The sequence below is a fragment of the Papaver somniferum genome, unplaced genomic scaffold (genome assembly GCF_003573695.1).
Source record: "Papaver somniferum cultivar HN1 unplaced genomic scaffold, ASM357369v1 unplaced-scaffold_54, whole genome shotgun sequence".
Classification (NCBI taxonomy): Eukaryota; Viridiplantae; Streptophyta; class Magnoliopsida; order Ranunculales; family Papaveraceae; genus Papaver; species Papaver somniferum.
This window is the reverse complement of record NW_020648082.1, coordinates 985,948-1,007,631: the sequence shown is the minus strand read 5'-3', so window position 1 is coordinate 1,007,631 and position 21,684 is coordinate 985,948. Positions and strand designations below refer to the sequence as shown.

At 35.0% G+C, this 21,684-nt stretch overlaps 1 pseudogene; it reads left to right on the top strand.

The window, feature by feature from the left end:
* The first annotated feature begins 14,765 nt into the window (after positions 1–14,765).
* Positions 14,766–17,965, top strand: LOC113343119 (annotated as a pseudogene).
* Positions 17,966–21,684: the final 3,719 nt, after the last annotated feature.

The following is a 21,684-nucleotide window of genomic DNA, read 5'->3' as shown; positions in this document are numbered from 1 at the left end:
CTTCAATTTGAAGTACTATTCATTCCCAACCACAATTCAATCCTGTAACTTCAACCCATTCATCTTAATCAAATTTCCAAGACCATTAACTACCAACACTTGCAGTCACAAACACACAGACAAGCCATCTCTAGTTAGTTAGCCATGACATATTCACTTCCCAAGTCAGTGAACTCATGAATCAAAACCACTAACTAACAGCTTCACCATCCCCCTGAACTTCCCCAACAACAATCTCAATTTAACATAAACCCTAATCTCCAATTTGATCTAATAAGAACTAAAATTAAACCCTGAATAACCCTCTACACCTAGATTAAAAACAAACCCATAAAATATAACATCAAACCAAACTCAATTTCGCAAATAAATCAAACCGGAAACCCTAATTAAATCTCTGATTTACCTTTTCCGATCGATTCATCATTAGAACAACATCACCTATTCAATCCAATAAAAACCATTCGGTTTTTCATCCCAGAACGTCACTTTATCACCATCACTTCTACAAGAACCCTAATGTCAGGAACCCTAACCTCAATTCAACATCTACATCATCTTCTTCCCCTCCTCCCGATCTAACTCAACCACAGAATCAGCATCTCCACTTTCGATTCAACTTACTAATAAGTTCCTATGAATATCTCATACGAAACGACTCAATTATTATGAATTTGAGTTCGACGGAGTACAAAAGAAGAAGAACAGAAGATAAGAAGAAAGGAAATAGAATAAGAAAAGAGAAATGATTTTTTCTCGACACGTTTGGGTGATGATGAGGCCAAGTTAGTTCTTAAGGCGCCCACACTTTGGATAAAGGCAGCCAGGTCGGTCTAAGTCAGAATTACTATTTTGCCATTCATACTTATCCGATGATATCTTCTTCGTCCGGTATCCGAATGACACGTTCGAGTAGCCTGATTAATAATTTTCGATATAGTAAAAGGGTTGTCGTTCACTCGGACTTGTAAAGATTAAAGTTTTCTAAAATAATAAATAAATGATTTTATACAAAAATTTATTAACAGTGGTGCAAGAAACTGGGACTAAAGATTCAGCCATTTTTTCATTTTCAGTTGATTTAGAAATTAATTCTAGCAATTGTAGTTCAAAAACAAAACAAATATTAACTCTAGTTTATTTACAAGATAGATTTTATAAAATATTACTTGTATTTTATGAGCATGGCGCATCAAAAATCCCTAGGACTAAGCATACTCCATCAAATAAAACCACAAGTAATTAATTTAAAATCTTAATTCAATTAAAATTAATGCAAAAAGTAAATAAAAGAATTAATTAAATTACCACATGGATGAAATAAGGCTTTCTCATCCCAGTGCTTGGGTTTTGCTCATCATAGTGAAATACCTCTCAAAATATTTTATTAAGCTCAAATGGTGTTTACAATGAAGAGAAAATGGAGAAAATAGTAAAGGTACGACCGACAAAAAGGGTCCAGAAAAGAATAATAATAATTGACTGCTGCTAAAGAACGACAGTTTTGTTCTGCTGTTGACACTCTTGAATACGACCCTCAGCTCACTGTTGAAGAGCGACTGCTCATGCGAGTCTGTTCTTCGTGTTCTTCATCAGCAGCAGCAACAGAACCCGAGTTCTAAAAACTCTTGATTTCTGCTTCTCTCGCTCTCCTCTCTTCTCCCAACTCTCGACAACCTTTCTCTGCCACCCCAAGACGCTATTTATACATATTAGATGCAACGAATCTCGCTTAATCACTCCCAGCAATCTTCTCTTATTCGGGAGTAAAGAAAAATATTCTCTGAATATTTTCTTCCCTGATTGAATTCCACATACGATTTCTTGAGTCGTCTTGCAGCTGGCATAGTATAAACTCGTTGAGTACGTGTTTTAAAATCTCCACACACACAGACATTCCAAAAATAACTCAGGAAGAACACTTCATCCTCTGTTGCGTGAGAGAAAAAACACGTAACTTCTCTGAAAATTTTCATCTGAATTTCCAGCCAATTCTAACCCAAAACATCACCCATAATAGCTTCGTTAATCCTCTAGGAACAATCCCAACCAATTCCAGCTCTTGAATCTCTCTGAAACATGTCCGAAAATCGATTGAGAAGTTTGCATGCATGCTGCCATTTTCCCCGCCAAAAACAGAAAACTTTGATTTCTTCTAACTAGAGTTCCAGCCAATTCCGATTGAAATCGATCATATCACCATCTCTGTTTAGCCCATAAGAATATACCCAATGAGTTTCAGCCATTGAATCGACCTAAAACACCTCCAAAATTCCAACCCTAATTTGACAGCACTATTCACTCATTTTCCCGCCAAAATTCAAATTTTCAAATGAAGAAGAAGGGTGTCCCTTATCCAACGTCATGGGATGCGAACAGTAATTTGGGTGGAAATAGTAATTTTTCTGGGTTTCTCCGGGACATTTCTAGGACGTTTCCGGTGCATTCCGGGGTGCCTTTAGTACATTCCGGGGTGCCTTTAGTAATTTTTTCCTGTGTGTAAAACACTACTTTTTGAGCCCATTTCGCCGCAAGGGTTTATTTCTCTAAAAATTCCTACAAAGACATAAAATAACAAAATAAATATAAAATCGAACACTAACAATACATATAATTGAGACAAATTAGACACATAAATGTGTTTATCATAGCCCATCGCGCATAAATTTTCGAGACCTAACTAGTGATACTAGTTTCGAATCTAAATTATTGTTAGATCAACTTATATTAATTAAAATCTATATTAACTAATCGAGTAAAAGCTGCAAATTGTCTCTTGACTAGTCTAATAGCGTTGACGAGCTTGAGGATCCTTACGTTCTCCCCACCTTATATCATTTTCGTCCTCGAAAATCAAACCATACTTGTGATCTTCAAAAAAACTCCCCACCTTATAGAGAAATGCTATCTCTCGACTAACTGCAAGTACTGCTCGTACTTTCAAACGCGCGAAAATCAACTCTTTTTAAGTGAGTTTAAGTAACATAAAATGATACACGAATCTAATTGGGTTTCTACCACTAAGATCTAAAATTTATGGCTCTAGGTTTAGTATGCTAATTTCTATTTCAATAGATTGCTGGTTCTAAGTACATTATAAAATGCTCTATAATAAGGTTTCTATATTAAGATCTAAATTTGTGGCTCTAGGTTCAACAAACTATTTTTCTTTTTTAACAATAAGTTTCTATTTGAATATGTAATCTATCAATCAAACTTATCATTCTTGGCTATATTAATTTAATCGTTATCTGATAAATAATTTTAGGTGTTCAGTAAGTGTCTATATGACTTTCAGAATTTATCAAATATACTAGTCTCTCTATCTATTTATTTTTAGCATTGGGTGGTCTACTTGTTCATTATTTTAAACTAACCATTCTCTAATCTCTATTAGCTTTGCAAAACATAAATTAATTAGTTTACCTTACAATTTTACTTCATTAAATACACAGACAACCAAACAAACAATTCAATCGGCAAACTAAATCATTTAGTTATTGATAGCTTTTAGTGATTAAGATTTATCTCACACCCAACCCGGTTCTAAACTATAATCTATTTATTTACATGATACTAACTATTATCTATTGTTGCCTGATGTGATTATTATAGTGTTGTAGAAAATGGTAGTAGAAGTTCATTACTCGGACTTGTGAAAGCAGATTTTTTTAGACTTAATTTTTATAAATAAAAATAACAAACTCAAATAAAAAGGTGTTGCGAAAATTATGGAGAGATTGGGGCTAGGATTCCACCACTGGTCGATATTAGTAATTTAATAAAACAATAATTCTGCAACTCAACATTCAAATTGATTCTAATAGCTTTGCCTAGACATGTAGATTTTCAAAAGAATAGATGTTAATCCAAGCATAGAATATCAAAACCCTAAAGCAAGCATATTTTAACAAGAGAAAATACACCTAACTAATCAAAATCATATAACTCATTTTTAGTTCGATGCAAAAATCATAATAAAATTGTAATAATTAATTTAAAATAGAAATGTATCACTTTTACCGAAACAATGGCTTCCTCCATATCCCCAAGGATTAGATTTAGCTCCTCATGTTGAAAAACCTCTCAAAAGAATTCATTTATGCTCACAAGTGTTTTACAATTGATGAAAATGAGAAAAAACGATAAAAATCGGGTGTTTGCAACGCTTTTTAATTGTTGCAAACACTGTTACAATCAACGATAGAAGTGTTCTGCTATTGTCATTGTGCGTCTGTTGCTGAGAAAATGTTGGAAAACTGTCGTAGTTATTCGACAGTTTCCAGCGACAGTCTTCTAGGGGCTATGTTCTTCGTGTTCTTGAGTTGCAGCAGTAACCAAAATGCGGTAACTTGATTTATATCACTCCCTTTCTCTCCCAAAACTCTCGACAACCCTTTTATGAATCCCAACAACCTATTTATACACCTAAATCCCGTTGAATCGCGCTCAATTACTTCCAAAATCTTTCATTAAGCGAAAATATTTTCTTTCCATTCTCAGGAATTATTTCCATGTTTAAGCTCTTCATGTGTTTGTTTGTGTCCAGAATCACTCCAATACAATTCTCACACGCTCATAAGATGTTAAACACGCTCTAATCTTCACGCAATCTTCCAAAAAATCTCATCGACGCGTGATATTCTCGTTTCTCCCTGTTTTCTTCAAACCGAGAATCAATCCCAACTGGATCGATCCCAACAACCAAAATAGCTTCCTATATCCATATCACGTCTACCCAACAAGAATCAGAGGTTTAGTCTACCTCCAACCCCTCCAAAATCCGATCGACCCAACTTCCAGTGAAGAAAATAATTTCCCGCCAATTTTTATTTTTTGAATTTGAGAAGAAGATGTCCTCCCCCTAATCATGTATTGGTGTCCCTTTAGCACTTGCTTTATGGGGTGCAAACGGTAATTTTTCGGCGTAGATAGTAATTTTTCCGGAGTTCCTCCTGTACATTTTTGGGGTGCTTCCGGTGCATTTCTGGGATGCCTTTATTACTTTATCTTGGGGTGTAAAACACCACTTTTCGAGCCAATTTTGCCGCAAGAGCTTATTCCCTAGAAAAGACTTAAAACAACTTTATTAGAAATAAAATGAGTCCTAGCTAATGTAGTTATGGGTGAAAATGTGTCGCACTTACGTGCTTATCAAATTTCCCCACACTTATATTTTGCTAGTCCCGAGCAAAACAGAAAATTGACCCGCTCCACAGCTGGTCATAAAATGATAAGAAAAAGAATAGACCCGCTCCACAGCTGGTCATAATATACCTATAAACCTACAATAGACCCGCTCCATAGCTGGTCATAAATATATTTTTTTCAGAAAAGTAAATTCCTAAGGTAGAACCGCTCAACAGCTGGTCATAACTACAAAGCAAAAATAGACCCGCTCAACAGCTGGTCATAAATTGCAAGAAAATTCCTGAAAAAGAAAAGTAAAAAATTAATAACCACTCCCCCACACTTAAATCTAACATTGTCCTCAATGTTCTAAAGATGAAATTAAAAACATGAACAAGGAGAAATTGTTACTATTTAAAGGAAGTAAGGAAGGACATTACCAGAGTACCAAACACATGGGTTACCTCCCAGCCATGCTAAGTTTAAAATCTTCAGCTAGACTAGGAAAGGATTAGCCCATCGAATCATAAAGTAACGGTCGAAATAACTGTGGGTCTTCAAAACCAAATAGAGCTGACCAAAGGAAACTGCAATAAACCAAGAAAATGAACAAGTAACGCATGACCATACTTAGTTTTCTGAAAACTATCGCTACCTGTGGTTCAGGTTCAGGTTCTATGAAAGGGTCTAGATAAATTATTTTCATTGGATGTATTTTCTCATAGGTGGGATCCGAATTATTAGGTCCAAGAGTCTGGAAAAACTCAAATAAGAATTTAGAAACACATAATAATAACCTAAATAATTGAGGATCTTCTAAGTCAATCAGATTTGACTTGCATAATTGACCACAATGAGAGTAGTGGTCATTCTTAAGAAAATGTGTCGATTCTAATTTCCAAAAGCATTTAGGTTTAATCACACAACTTAATATTCAACACATTTGAAATAAAAACATTATAACATTTGGAAGAAAACTATTTGGTGGGAAAACAAAGTCAATCTGGGTATCATAGCCAGCACATACTCACGTAAGTAACATTACTCACCCCATTTTGTTGAACATGTAGATATGCAAAATTAACATGTTTTTATTTGAACGATAATTAAGATATGTAATTTGAATCGCATGCATGTATATATGCAAAATTTGTTGAATATGTAGATATACATAATTAACATGTTTCTATTTGAGATACATGTAGATATATATGCAAAATTTCTCATATAATCATGGCTTACGATGTTATAATTTGCTTACAAAAAATGCAAGATAAGTTAAGGTGCAAGTTTTTTCTCCACAATGCCCCACCCAACCAAAAATCCTAGTTCCGTCACTGTAACTTAGTATTCTGTTGATCCGAAGTTACTCCCCAAACTCTGTGAAGCATAATCATGGCGTTAACCCTTTGTAGTATGGGCTACATTGTTGGTAAAGAGAAAATCTAAGTTAAGTCTTCCGTTATATAAATCAGTGAAGTTGTCTGTTTGCATAGGTGCAAACTTATAAGGCTGAAAAACGAGTGGGTGATAAGAGATCGCTGAATCACTGTATTTTCGGATCATAATTGCGCGAAAAATTGCTTGGAGCATTTGCAGGTGTGACACCAACCAAGGCCAGATATTTAGGAACCATATTTTGGGGACCAGCCTTTTTTGGGGGGGACCATTGTTTTATTTTGGGTCAGACATTTGAAGTAAATCTAGGTCATCCCTTATCTAGATATTTATGTTAATACCTTAATTACCCTCCTGATTAATTTTGGGTAATGATTAGTTAGTATGATTAATTGTTTATTAAGTTTAAATTAATAGATGATCTTTTTTTAAAAGAAGTAGAACTATTGAGTGACTAAAGCAATAGAAGAAGAAGAAGAAGATGGAGAAAAAAATTATTTTGAGATGGGTGAATATGGAGAAAAAACATCCTCTGGGTACCTAAGTATGCTTGTAACTTAGTGAATTGCTATAAATGACCTAAAATATCTTCAAAATCAAAATTGTAACAAAAAATTTAAACCAGGTCAACAAAGTTCGGTTGCATTATATGAAGAACATGTAACCGAACTTTCTGCAAATGCAGTTCGGTTAATAAATCCAAAATCACAGACAACCAAACTAGAGCTTTAATGGAGTATTTGTTTGTTCGGCTAGCTGATGAAAAATCAAATGTAACCGAACATAGAGTTTGATAGACACATTTACGTGTCTAATATGTCTAAATTATATGTATTGTTAGTGTTCGATTTTATACTTATTGTGTTATTTTATGTCTTTTTAGGAATTTTTAGAGAAATAAGCTCTTGCGACGAAATGGGCTCGAAAAATAGTGTTTTACACCCCGGAAACATCCCAGAAATGTACCGGAAGCGCCCCAGAAGTGTACCGGAAGTACCCCAGAAATACCCCGGAGGAACCCCGAAAAAGTCCTGAAAACATCCCAGAAAAATTACTAAAGGCACCCAAGATTTGGTTATTTCCACCCCATGAATTATATTTCATCCCAACTTGCTATTTGCACCCCATGAGAGGTTAAAGGGCACCCTTCTTCAAAATTCAAATAACAAAATTTGGCGGGAAAAGTCAATCACGTCTGCATGGATTTTCAATTTGATTTTGGACGATTTCTAAAGAGATTCAATACCCAGAATCAGTTGGGATGAACTTGATAGAGCTAAACAGGGTATATGTGGGCATTTTGATCGATCAACTTGGGCTAGAATAGCCGGACTGAGCTAAACAGAGAGGAAGAATATTTTCGAGAGAATATCGGGTCATGTTGGAAGTTACATGCGTGATATTGGAGGAGAATATCTTCTCATGATTCATTTCTATCCTTAGAATAATACACAATAAACAGGGAGAGTTTTTTTTTTTATGGAGCATTGGACACGTGAAAATTTAAAGCAGGGAAGAAATTCCCGTATCATGGAAGAAAATATTCTTTCTTCATTGCCGAGTCATGGGAGGATTATATGCAATTATGATGTAATATTTCGGGGTTGTTTGATTATAAATAGACGCTGGGAGTCATAGAAGTGACTATCGAGAGTTGGGGAAGAAGAAATGAGTTGCAGAGAAACTTCTCTGTTGCTGTAGAGAAGAAGAAGAAGGATTAACGTCAGTGACTGTCGCAGAGAACTGTCGTTTATCAACAGTACTCGCAACAGTCAGTTTGGCACGCTTGTTTGAATTTGCAACATTTCTTGTAACGGTAACTTCTGTAACGCCAGCACAGCGTTGCAGATTCATTATCATTAGTTTTCTTCAATAAAAACACCATTTGAGCTATGAATTATATTTTTGAGTGTGTTTTCATGATGGGAAGCTAGAACCCAACACAGGGTCGACGGAGGAAACCAAAATTCATTATGTGATAAATTCATTTAACTATTTATATGACTATTTGCATTAAGTTAAAATTAGAAAAAAAATATTTTTTTTAATTAATTGTCATTTCATTTGATTCTTTATGCTTAGGATTAATTCTTTTGATATGCCATGCTTAAGATTTACAATTAATATTTTAAAAATCTACCTTGGCAAGAATAAGAGTAGATATCATTTGAGCTATAATTTTTTAGGAATAAATATATGAATTGTGCGAATGATTAATGATGGAATCCTAAGTCCTAGTATCTCTTGATCCTGTGACAAATTTTTGTATATATATTTTTGTTTTTAAATCTTTTCAAGTCCGAGCAACGAATTCTTATTTACCGCACGAAATATACGACAACAAAATGGCGCCGCCGACGCGGACTTGTCTATAGATTTTTTTTTCTTAGGTTTATTTTTATTTTTATTATTTTTGTTTTTCTTTACGTTTTTGGGTTTTTGTCTTTTTCTTTCAGATTTTGGAAGTTGGAGTGAAAGAAAATTTTGCCAAAGTTTTTGGTGGATACTTAAAGACTTGGAGTAAAAGGCAAATCGAAAGGAGTGAAAGAAGAAGATCTTTTTTATTTTGATAAAAAAAAAGAGAAATATTTTTTTTTAGACTTTATTTTTGTTTTGCACTTTATTATTTTTTTATGGACTTTGGACTTTAAATTTTGGGACATTATTTTTTATACCCTACGGAAGGGTATTATTAATAAAAAAAAAATTATATATAAATTGTGTGCAGGGAAGAAGTGTGATTACGATATCGTCTCGGCCCCTCGGGTTCGTACATGACATAGGAGTCGTGGCCCCAGTCGACTTCAACGGTTCATCTCCCGTCTGGTATGGGAGGTAAGTCCAATCGAAACACTCGCGAATCTCCTGTAAGCGGGTTAATGTATTCCTTAAGGTGATCATTGATTGAGGACGAACTTGGATTGTTTTTAAATTCCTAGTAAAGGGCAAGGCCTGGCCAATACAAGATAAGGGTTCGAAATTCATCACCACTCCCTTCTTGCCCGCCTTAGGAAAACGAAACCTAACGCGAACCCAAGCTTAAAACTTGATTAGAACGAGACCAATAGGGTAACGCTCTTATTAGGAAAAAAATTCGAAGGATATTGGTTACTCTCTTAAGCACACCTCAAAGTTCAAGAAGGTTTTTGTGAGTTGAAACGTACCGCCTTGTAACGCCGGTGAGGCCTTGGGTATCAAAGCTCCATTGATCTTCCCTCGCCTCTGTTTCCTCACATTAGCTCGGATTGATTCCAGAGGGGTTTGCTCAAATTGTAACGAATTCCCCTTCGAGAGATAGAAGCAAGTCTAGAAACAATCTAAGTGGAGCCATCATGCTTTTTGTTTGCTAGAAATATTTAGGTTTGCTTTGGTGGAGTCGATTCGTCCTTGTTTGTGATTGTGTAGAATTACCTTGCAATTAAGAATGTCGAACTGGTATAATAGAAGCCAATACAATGAATATCGACCTGAATTCGAATATGGACATCATCATGACCATGGTGAGAATAGTAGTTGGGAGCGCCAACCTTTTCAAGGTTATGGATCATACCATAGTGAGCCCAATTACTATCCACACATGAACTGGTCATCCGAGCAAGAAAATCAGGAACATTATAGTACTAGTTACTCGTCTTTGGAAAATACATTCGAAACTAGTCCTTATTATGATGATTCTGAAGTTGCTCCATCTAATTCTGTAGAAGAGACTCTCAAGAGTTTTAATGAATCAGTGGAAAAAACTTATAATATTCTGCATCCAAAAGAGCCCATAGAGCAGTCAACTGCGACATCTCTAGAAGAGGCTCTCAAGAGTTTTATTGAGACATCAAATAGGATAGCGGAAAAATTTGCTCGAAATAATCTAAATTCCTAAAATAGTGTTTCCAATTCTACCCTTGATATCAATAGTGAATATTTTCTTAATTTAGAGGATGAGGTTAGAATAAAGGACACTACTGTATTTAGATAAGGTTCAATCACCTTCATACTATTATGATGGTGAGGATAGTAGTAACGAAGAATCTGAAATATTTAGGCATAGTGATCAGGAATCTAGTAATCCAATTGAGCTTTATAATGATAATGATATTTCTAGTTCAAATCCAAATAATTTTAATAATTATTTACCTATTCAAAAGGACGAGGATTTGACTAGAAATACCCCCGTTTTAGACGATGATTACGAAGACGATGATGGTTTAGAGGAACCGGTTTATCTTGAGAATATTGTTTTCGAGTCTAACGATTTAGAAACAGTAGTCTTAGATGAACTCATAGAGATGAGTGAGGATGCACCGCAAGATTATGACTTAGAAGAATCAATTACCCATTTTCAGGAATCTGATGATCTAGAAATCAGGGAGATTGTGACTAGTCTATCTAGAGACACCGAAAACTCTAAGTTTGGGGGTGATTATCGTTCTCCGTATGCTTTAACTCTTAAAAAGGTCCCTCACTTGGGACTTGACATCAATGCCTCGACCATTCTAAAAGATTATCTTCATACACGTTTTCCTGAACCTAATGATGTCCATGAAGAAGTTCAGTCATTAGAAACCCATCCTCTGGTTGATGTGGTTTACCCAGGATATGATACCCAGATTGACTTTGTTTTCCCACCAAATAGATTTCTTCAAATTGTGAGAACATATAGATTTCAAATGTGTCACTTATTAAGTTCTGAGACTAATCCTAAGTACTTTAGTAAATTAGAATCGACACATTTGCTTAAGAATGACCACTACTCTCACTGTGGTCAACTATGTAAGTCATATCTGATTGACTTACAGGATCCTCAATTATTTAGGTCATTTCTTCGTGATCCTAAGTTCTTATTTGAGTTTCTACAGACTCTAGGACCTAATAATTTGGATCTCACCTATGAGGAAATGCATCCGAGAAAAATATTCTATTCAGACCCTTTCATAGAACCTAAACCTGAACCGGAAGTATCGATTGTTATCAGAAAACTAGGTAAGGGCATGCTGGTCTTGTCCATTTTCTTGGTTCACTGCAATTTCCTTTTGTCAGCTCTTTTTGGTTTTAAAGACCCACAGTTATTTCGGCTACTGTTATACGGTTCGAGTTGACTAGTCATTTCCTAAGTCTGACTGAAGACTTTAAACTTAGCACTTTTTGGGAGGTAACCCAATCTCATGCAACCCGGTAATATCCTTCCTTAACTCTTTTGCTTCAAATAATAACTCTTTAGAACATTGAGGACAATGTTAGATTTAAGTTTGGGGGTATGGGAGAAACTTTTTAGTTGCAATAAATAAACTCCAGAGCCTAGAAATTTACACTTATTAAGGATAGCACTAACTAATCTAAGTAGATGGAAGCATTTTTGCTTTAGGAGTTGAGGAACCAATCTAGCTAGATGGAAACATCTATAGAGTCTATTCATAAAAGCACAAAGCTCGGGTGTTAGAAATAACATGATAGTTTCGCCATATCTCGTCGAGTCCTTTTCACTTTCTATTTTTACTTTTCTTTTTCAAGTGATTCGGTGGGGCACACGACTCAAGTTGTTACCATTGCTAGGGTGAAATAGAGTGACTGAGTTACCTTTTCAAAAAAAAAATTTAGACCAGACCAATAGACCAACCGGAATAAATACTAACACTTAGATAGCAATATGTGTGTGTTCTCCCTGTCTCCGTCGCCTAAACAAGCGTGGAATGCAGGATCCACGGGAATTACCATGTAATATGCTGACAAGAAGCATGTGCTTGGTTCCACAATATCCAATCATGTTGTTAGTTCTTAAATAAATGTGTGTTTAATAAAGTCAACAACTGGTACCCTTGTATATGCCAGTTGTGTTGACCTAGAGTTAGGATTATTGACCACTGGTTCCCTTGTATATGCCAGTGTGTTGATATTAGTCAGATTGGTATCTCAGTCATTTAGGTTAGGTTCATCTTGGCAAAGGCCTTCAGAAAGAATAGGAAACACCGTTCGCTTTTCAACCATCTACATTTTTCTTTATCCATCTTCTTAATCTTTTCATGTGATTAGTCTGACTCCGAGTATGCTGTCCATCGTGAAACTATCTTAGTAGAGCTCTGTCACTCATATGAATTTTAGTATGCTTGAGTGCAAACTCGTGTACAACAATTGGAATTTCGCATCAGGGTTCTTCCTCTTAGAGTCAATAAGTGTATGCCAACCAAGGAGATTCTTTAGTGCCTTCCAAGATTTTGTGTAGACGGCTAGGGTATGGAGTAAAGGTTTTGTGGGTAAACCTCTGGTAAACCCTCCCGAGATTAACTCGGTCATTAGGGACACCTAGTGAGTTAGGATTTTATTTTTAGTATTATTTTTGCTCGAGGACTAGCAAATAATAAGTTTGGGGGTGTTGATAGACACATTTATGTGTCTAATATGTCTAAATTATATGTATTGTTAGTGTTCGATTTTATACTTATTATGTTATTTTATGACTTTTTAGGAATTTTTAGCGAAATAAGCTCTTGCGGCGAAATGGGCTCGAAATGTAGTGTTTTACACCCCGGAAACGTCCCATAAATGTACCGGAAGTACCCCACAAATACCCCGGAGGAACCCCGAAAAAGTCCATAAAACATCCCAGAAAATTACTAACGACAATTGGTTATTTCCACCCCAGGAATTATATTTCAGCCAACTTGCTATTCGCACCCCATCAGAGGTTAAGGGGCACCCTTCTTCAAAATTCAAATAACGGAATTTGGCGGGAAAAGTCAATCACGTCTACATGGATTTTCAATTTGATTTTGGACGATTTCTAAAGAGATTCAATACCCAGAATCAGTTGGGCTGAACTTGATAGAGCTAAACAGGGTATATGTGGGCATTTTGATCGATCAACTTGGGCTAGAATAGCCGGACTGAGCTAAACAGAGAGGAAGAATATTTTCGAGAGAATATCGGGTCTTGTTGGAAGTTACATGCGTGATATTGAAGGAGAATATCTTCTCATGTTTCGTTTCTATCCTTAAAATAATACACAATAAACAGGGAGAGTTTTTTTTCTTATGGAGCATTGGACGCGTGAAAATATAAAGCAGGGAAGAAATTCCCGTATCTTGGAAGAAAATATTCTTTCTTCATTGCCGAGTCATGGGAGGATTATATGCAATTATGATGTAATATTTCGGGGTTGTTTGATTATAAATAGACGCCGGGAGTCATAGAATTGACTGTCGAGAGTTGGGGAAGAAGAACAGAGTTGCAGAGAAACTTCTCTGTTGCTGTAGAGAAGAAGAAGAAGGATTAACGTCAGTGACTGTCGCAGAGAACTGTCGTTTATCAACAGTACTCGCAACAGTCAGTTTGGCACGCTTGTTTGAATTTGCAACATTTCTTGTAACGGTAACTTCTGTAACGCCAGCACAGCGTTGCAGATTCATTATCATTAGTTTTCTTCAATAAAAACACCATTTGAGCTATGAATTATATTTTTGAGTGTGTTTTCATGATGGGAAGCTAGAACCCAACACAGGGTCGACGGAGGAAACCAAAATTCATTATGTGATAAATTCATTTAATTATTTATATGACTATTTGCATTAAATTAAAATTAGAATTTTTTTTTTTTAATTAATTGTCATTTCATTTGATGGTTTATGCTTAGGATTAATTCTTTTGATATGCCATGCTTAAGATTTACAATTAATATTTTAAAAATCTACCTTGGCAAGAATAAGAGTCGATATCATTTGAGCTATAATTGTTTAGGAATAAATATATGAATTGTGCGAATGATTAATGATGGAATCCTAAGTCCTAGTATCTCTTGATCCTGTGACAAATTTTTGTATATATATTTTTGTTTTTAAATCTTTTCAAGTCCGAGCAACGAATTCTTATTTACCGCACGAAATATACAACAACAGAGTTCGATTAGCAAAAAAAATTGCGAGTTAAGCAAACTCATTTTATAGGTTTTCAGAGTAAAGTTCGGTTAGGATTTTTTTTTTTTTTTTTTTTTTTTTGCGGTTAAACCGAACTCAACATTTGGCTCTACAGAGAAGAGTTCGGTTTTGAAATTATTTTTGTGACTCAACCAAACTCAGGTGTTCGGTTAGGCAATTTTTCCCCCTAGCCTAAATGTGCTTCGTGTTTAAAAGTTCGGTTGTAAAACTAGGGTTTTTCTCAAAAATATCTTAACCGAACTTACTACTGTAACCTCCAAATTCGACATATTTTGATGACTACTGCTCAAAATTTCAATCAAAAACGAATTAGAAGTAATGGGTTTGTGGGAAAATACTTATGAACAGGTTTGTTGATAAAAGATTGATTAATCGACGATGAAAATTCAATGAAACAACGACGAATGAAAATTTGATGATTTTAATTAGAGTTGTATATGATTAGGTTTAGATGATCATAAATTGATGAAGAAGAGAAGAAGAAAAATTGTAGAAAAAAGGAAGAAGAAGTTGTAGATTAATTATAATTTTAATTAGGTAAAAGTTAAAATAATCATCTCCATCTTTTAGGATACTCTTTATAATTATATGGAAGGTGGCCTAATCAGACAATGGTCCCAAAAAAATGGCTGGTTCCCAAAATATTGTTCATATTTAGAATCCGGGTAACATTTTAATTAAGTGAAAAATACTATAACCCCCTACTATATGGGTTCAATATATAGAAACCCCACTAAATGGATCCTCCCCTATCAACTCCATACTTTCACTTTTTGATATTTCTAGGTCCAGAACTTTAGATTTCAGGGCTTGGTAATAAAGTTTAGGGATTGGGGGAAATTCGTAATACCAAAAATGCCCTTTACTATATATACCTAATGAAATAGGCTATAGGTTTCATTTCCAGATTCATTTTCATTTTCACTTTCTCTCGCTTCTCTCTCGTCTTTGCTCTGAAGAAAATTAGGGTTCTTTCATCAAACCGAAGAAAACAATTGCAGAGAACAAAAAAAAAAGATTCTCGCTCCATCGATCTTCGCTGATGACGTTTACGTATTACAGAAGAACGAAAGTAATCGATTTATAGATTTAATCGATTTGATTCAAACAGGTTTAAGAACTGATCATCAATCTACAAGTTCGAATCAGAGGACGAACTTCAAATCTCTAAAACTCCGGCACAAATTCAATTTGAATCTGAGTATAAAGATAAGTTTATCTTCTTTTGTGCTTCATTTGATACATTTAAGTTTTTCGATTTTGAAAAAGAGGGAGAGAGTAAAAAGCTAAGGTTCCAGTGAAGAGGTCGATTTCGAGAAATTTCAATGACAGAAGTTATCAAAGGAAGTAGTGGAAAACGAAGGGGAAAGACAACAACTGAAGCTTTAAGTACCGAGAAATGAAAAAGAGAAGAGGATGATTTAGATCTTAATCTTTCTAGGTTGTAATATTTATCTCTTTCAATAATTTCAATTCTCGGATCTGTTTATGAAAGATCTATTGAATAATATTTTGTTTTCTGAATTTTATTTTTTTGATTTTTTTCAGTGATATTCAAGGTATCACTGAAAATCTCATAAAGATATAAGAAGAAGAGTGAACAAACGATTGCTAGGTAATATCTCTTTTTGTTTGAATTATTTTCAGATATGAAAACTGCGATAAAGGAAAAGACGATTTCGGATTTGATTTTATTTGATGAATTTAGGGATTTGATGTGTTATAATTTCCTCTTAAGTTTTTAATGTTAATTCGCAAATATCTGATTTCTATTGAACAAATTGTGGTGGAATTTCATGGTTTGAACTTATTTTCTGAATCAGTGTGTCTTCTGAAGTCAAGACAATACTAAGTGATGCCAAATCAAAACTCGAGAAAGAACGGTGAGAACTTGAACAATTTGATGTTCTTTTAGACCGGATTGTGTATTTGGTTTCGTCACTCTCTTGTAAATTGTTTTATGATGTTTTTAATTACATGCAGACTTTTGTGAAGGCACTTTCAAAGAGCTCTAAAGAGGTATAAACACATAACAAATTTGTTAATATTTTGGGTTTACAGACAGTTAGATTATGAGTAAAGATTCTGAGTATGATGGTTCTGGTGGATTAAATGGTTTGTTTGAATTGCAGTGTGAGAACTCTCTCAAGAATGAGTTTGCCAAGTTCCAGTCAGTTTATGAGAAATTTTCTAAGGAGAAAGCAACACATTTGTAGGCGTTTGAAGGTAACTTCATTTGTTGGTAGATTCTTGTTTGAACTCTTGGTAATGTCAAATTAACATTACAGTAGCAAATATTGGGAAAAAATTATCTGAATAGGAAATCATTGTTGTTCATATCAAAATGTTAGCCTAACTCGTTTGGAAAATGAGATTCATTAATAACGGCACAACTTATTTTGGAATCACACTGAATGTTCAACTAGCGGAGTGTACTCATTGCTTCTGACCAACTAGCGGAGCGTACTCCCTGGGCAAGGCCTGTAAGGTTAAACAACTCGGTTGGTATTCCTCTATAGATTAGTATAAGGTACTTGGAGTTTTGGAACATGTCTAAATTTCGTCATCTGTGCGAACAAAGATTCACTAGTGAATCTTTGAGATCGAACTGTATGTACAGCTAGAATGGCTTCGCAAATTTTTCCAAAAGGTATTAGATAGATGAACTAATTATCATTTCGATCCACTTAAAAATACTGAAACTTAAGAACTGTATGATTTACTCAGGTAAACATATCCTTTTTGCATTTTAGTGTTTTTTGATTCAAGTTGCTTGATGTTTGATGTTTCAGGTGGCTGTTTCACGTGGTTTGAATGGGATTGGACTTGCTATAGTTATACCAGCTATTCAGTCCCTTGTGGCTGACTCAACTTATGACCATAATCGCGGTGTAGCTTTTTGGTGGCTTCAGGTAACAGGAAATATAGGGACAATTCTCGGTGGTCTGTTGTCAGTTCTTCTAACTTCCACATCATTCATGGGTATTGCTGGTTGGAGAATTTCCTTCCATCTTGTTGCAATTATTAGTGTTATCGTTGGAATTTTATTGGGATTGTTTGCCAAAGACCCTCGGTTTGTAGATAAAAGTAGTACAAATGGTTCAAGTTTTGCAGAATCATTATTGTTAGAGTTCAAGGAATTTTTTCAACCAACAAAATCGGTGATGAAAATCCCGTCCTTCCAGATTATTGTAGCACAGGGAGTTGGTGGATCATTTCCATGGTCAGCTTTGTCGTTCGCACCAATGTGGTTGGAACTTATTGGCTTCACTCACAAATAAACATCACTTCTCATGGGTATGTTTACAGTTGCTAGTTCTATTGGGGCACTTCTCGGAGGAAAGATGGGGGATGTACTCTCCGTCCGTTTTCCGAATGTAGGCATGATCATTTTATCTCAGATAAGTTTTATGCTGCTAGGTTTGCCTGATGATACCAACACTGCATTCAGACACGGCCTAATTTTGTTCATCATGGGTTTGTTCATAACCTGGAATGCTACTAAGCTGATTCAATAAATCATTATATAATCATTTACGTTGTTGCATTATAAGTTAAATATTTAGTGTTTTTGCTTTATATGTACAAAGATATTTCAAATTTACATGCCATATGTATATGTAATTGTTGGTTACACATGCCAATATGCATGTGTAACTCCTAATTACACATTCTACATGCATGTGTAATTCTCGGTTACACTATCCATATCCATGAGTAAGTCCTAGTTACACATGCTAAAATGAACAACAAAATTATTTTTTGCATCAATTGATTTTGCATTTCTGAATCTAAGTGCATTGTTGGATATCTTTTCTTATGCATTTAATTTTTGTTGATTGATTCAGAAGGGCTTAAGCACAAAGTGTTTGAGGTATGTTTTGCTGATATACAGAACGATGAGGATCAGTCCTACATAAAGATGCGACTGAGAGTGGAGGATTTCCAAGGAAAGAATGTTTTGACTAACTTTTGGGTAACCATTATAAACTTAAGGTCTCTCGTCCTACTTAAAGAGTGAAGGATCAGTCCCACATAAAGAATGGTTTGACTAACAAATTAAGGTCTCTTTTCTGTAAGTGGCAGACTTTGATTAAGGCTCATGTTGATGCGAAGACAACCGACAACTTCACTCTGAGGATGTTCTGTATTGGCTTCACTCAGAGGACCACATATGCTCAATCAAGCCAAATCTGTCAGGTAAGGGTTTCAGCTTCACTTTACTCTCTTCCTTGAACTGATTGGCCCTTGCTTGTTGTTCTTCTGGTGCATCCATTTTATTTTTGTGGAAATATCACATGTACTAAAAATGTTAACCGATACATGTACTAAAATATCCATTTTATTATACTGAAGTATGCCATACGTTGTTGTTGTTGATCCTCAGTTATGTCCGAGGATATACTAACTGGATGTGTAACTGCTAGTTACACTATCTGATTGGATGTGTAACTTCCGATTACACATGCCATATGCATGTGTAACTTCCGGTTACACAAGTCGTATTACACATCTATTTAAGTGTTATTCCTGCAATTGTTTTGCCATGAGTTATTGGATTGGATTTGTTTAATCTTAAATTAATAAAATGAACTCAAGCGACAATAACAGCTTCAATCATTTACATTTTGTTGGAACAAGAAGCTTGAGAGCCTTGAGGTAAACTAATTCCTCATGATGTATTAATATTTCCTCCTGATTTTATGATTCTTATAACTTTGACTTGCCGTACGTGTTTCGGTGATTGACACTCTAAGCATCATCCTTGACAGGCACTAAAGAACACATTTAAGAAATTGGACCATGACGTAAATATACAAGAGTTTTTTGGCACAAGGTATGTATGACTTTAAGCATTTTCGAGAGACACTCTGTAGACTTACCATCAAGTGTCTTTTTTAACACCATTCACCATTTTTTCTTTACCAGACCAAAAACCAGATATCACCCTTTTAATAGGAAAACAAGAGAGAAGGGTCCATTTTTGCAGTACTCAAGCTGTTGAGGTATGCCTCACGAATGACAGTAACTATATCATTCATTTTTATTTTATTTTATGGAATTCAATATGTACTCCATGTTGTCATAAGTAAATGTAATACTGACAGGTGCTGACAAATCAGTCGAGACTCTTGCAAGCTCAACTATCGGAAATGCGTAATAGACTGAGGTGCCACTCCATAAATATTTCTCATCTCAATTATTTGGTTGTTGTTTGTATTAGAGGTCATGTACTTAATTATTTGAATTTCACTTACCTCATTGCACTAGCCCCCAAACTGATGTTTAAATGAATGTATGGCCCTCTGCCTTCTTGAACTATAAAATTATCCATTTGTGTCAGCCAACACTGCTTACTTGTTGCAGCTTGCTATACAAATTCAAAATTTGGATAATTATATGATTAAGTTTGCGGTCGGCTACACTGTTTCGGCTGTTGGAAGGATCCAAATAAGATAAACAATATAGAGGATCTAACAATAATGGAAAATTCTATCAAGGAATCACTTTCTCGGGTCAGATTACATAAGGTATGGTTATATTTTTGATTGATTATGTTTCCTTCACTTAGTTATTTTGTGGTATTATCAGCTATTCATGGTCTAACTGTATTGATATTGGCATTTTTTATGTTAAAGGAAAATTTTGGGAAGCAACCACTTACGCCAGTAGATTGTGACCAGGTAGCAATGTGTCGTCAATTTTATTTCTGATCTTAAAAGTATAAATACATATATGGTTTAATCTTGTTAAGTTATTCCATTTTGTAGCTCCCGAATGGAATGAATCTTCCACCTTGTAGTTACATACTTTCCTTTGGATTTGTTTTAAGCTAGGCATGTAGTTATTGGATTGGATCCAGACGTGGCTTGTGCAGATTCGAATGACTTACAAATGTAACTAACAATTACACATGCCATATGCATGTGTAACTGCTGATTACATATGAATTTTTGTATGTATAAGGGTCTTAGAGAAATACTGCTGGTATGTCCTTTTGTCAGTTTTCAATAAAAAAATTTCATTGATTGGTTGGTACATTTCATAGTTCATGTTGTTTAGGAACAATGTTAGCATCTTTCATCTGTTTTACTAGTGTATGATCAGTTAGTGGCGGTATGCTGGTAATTGCTTACAAGGTTAACTGTATTATTTTATGACTGGTAATTGCTTGATAGTCACCTCTCGTTTTTGCTAGTGTTATTCATTTAGAGATGGATTTGCTGATTTTATGTTGACATATCTAAGTCAGATGCATGTGTAACTCCTAGTTACATAATTCAGATGCATGTGTATCTGCAAGTTACACATGTTAATTAGATGTGTAACTTTTACTTACACATACTGATTTTGGGTACACATATCAATATGTATGTGTAACTCCTAGTTACACTAGTCATATGCATGTGTAACTGCTAGCTACACTAGCCAGATGAATGTGTATCTCCTAGTTACACATGTTATATGCATGTGTAACTCTCAGTTACACAATTCAGATGCATGTGTAACCGCTAGCTACACTAGTCAGATGCTTGTGAAACTGAAATATACATTGTTTTATGTACTGTTCATTTTAATCGTATAAATACTGATTGCTTGTTGTTATATTTCGGGTTTTAGATAACTTCATAAAAGCTAATTGCTTAAACGTGGTAATGGTCTCGCTGGAACTGGAGTTGACGCTGAATACACAAGTCAGATGCATGTGTAACTCTCAGTTACACTAGATAGACACATATGTAACTCTCAATTACACTAAACAGATGCGTGTGTAACTTCTAGTTACACATGCTAAGAAATTATTGTAAATGAATATTAAAGTAATAACTTTTTTTTTGTGTTTTTTTTTTGATGTCTATTTATTTGCATATATATACAAGTGTAACTTTTGCATTACACATATCATAAGGATGTGTAACTTCTGGTTACACATGCCATATGCATGTGTAACTTCTGTTTACACCTTCGCACTGTATTTTAATAATTTCGGGCCTAGATTTAATAATTTTGGGCCTAGATTTAAATTTTATTTAAGTATGGGCTTGACAATATGCATAAGGGTATCAAGGTCTTTTAAAAACTCGGGGCCTAGATTTAAACTTTTTTTAATTAAGGGCCTCATATTATGGGTTATCCATGGGTTGGGCCTGAGCCTAGTTTCCCCTTTAATTAAAGCCCATACTGGCCCAGGCAACTTGTGGTTGTTCTAAGTGACCGCTTATGCGGAACACAAAAT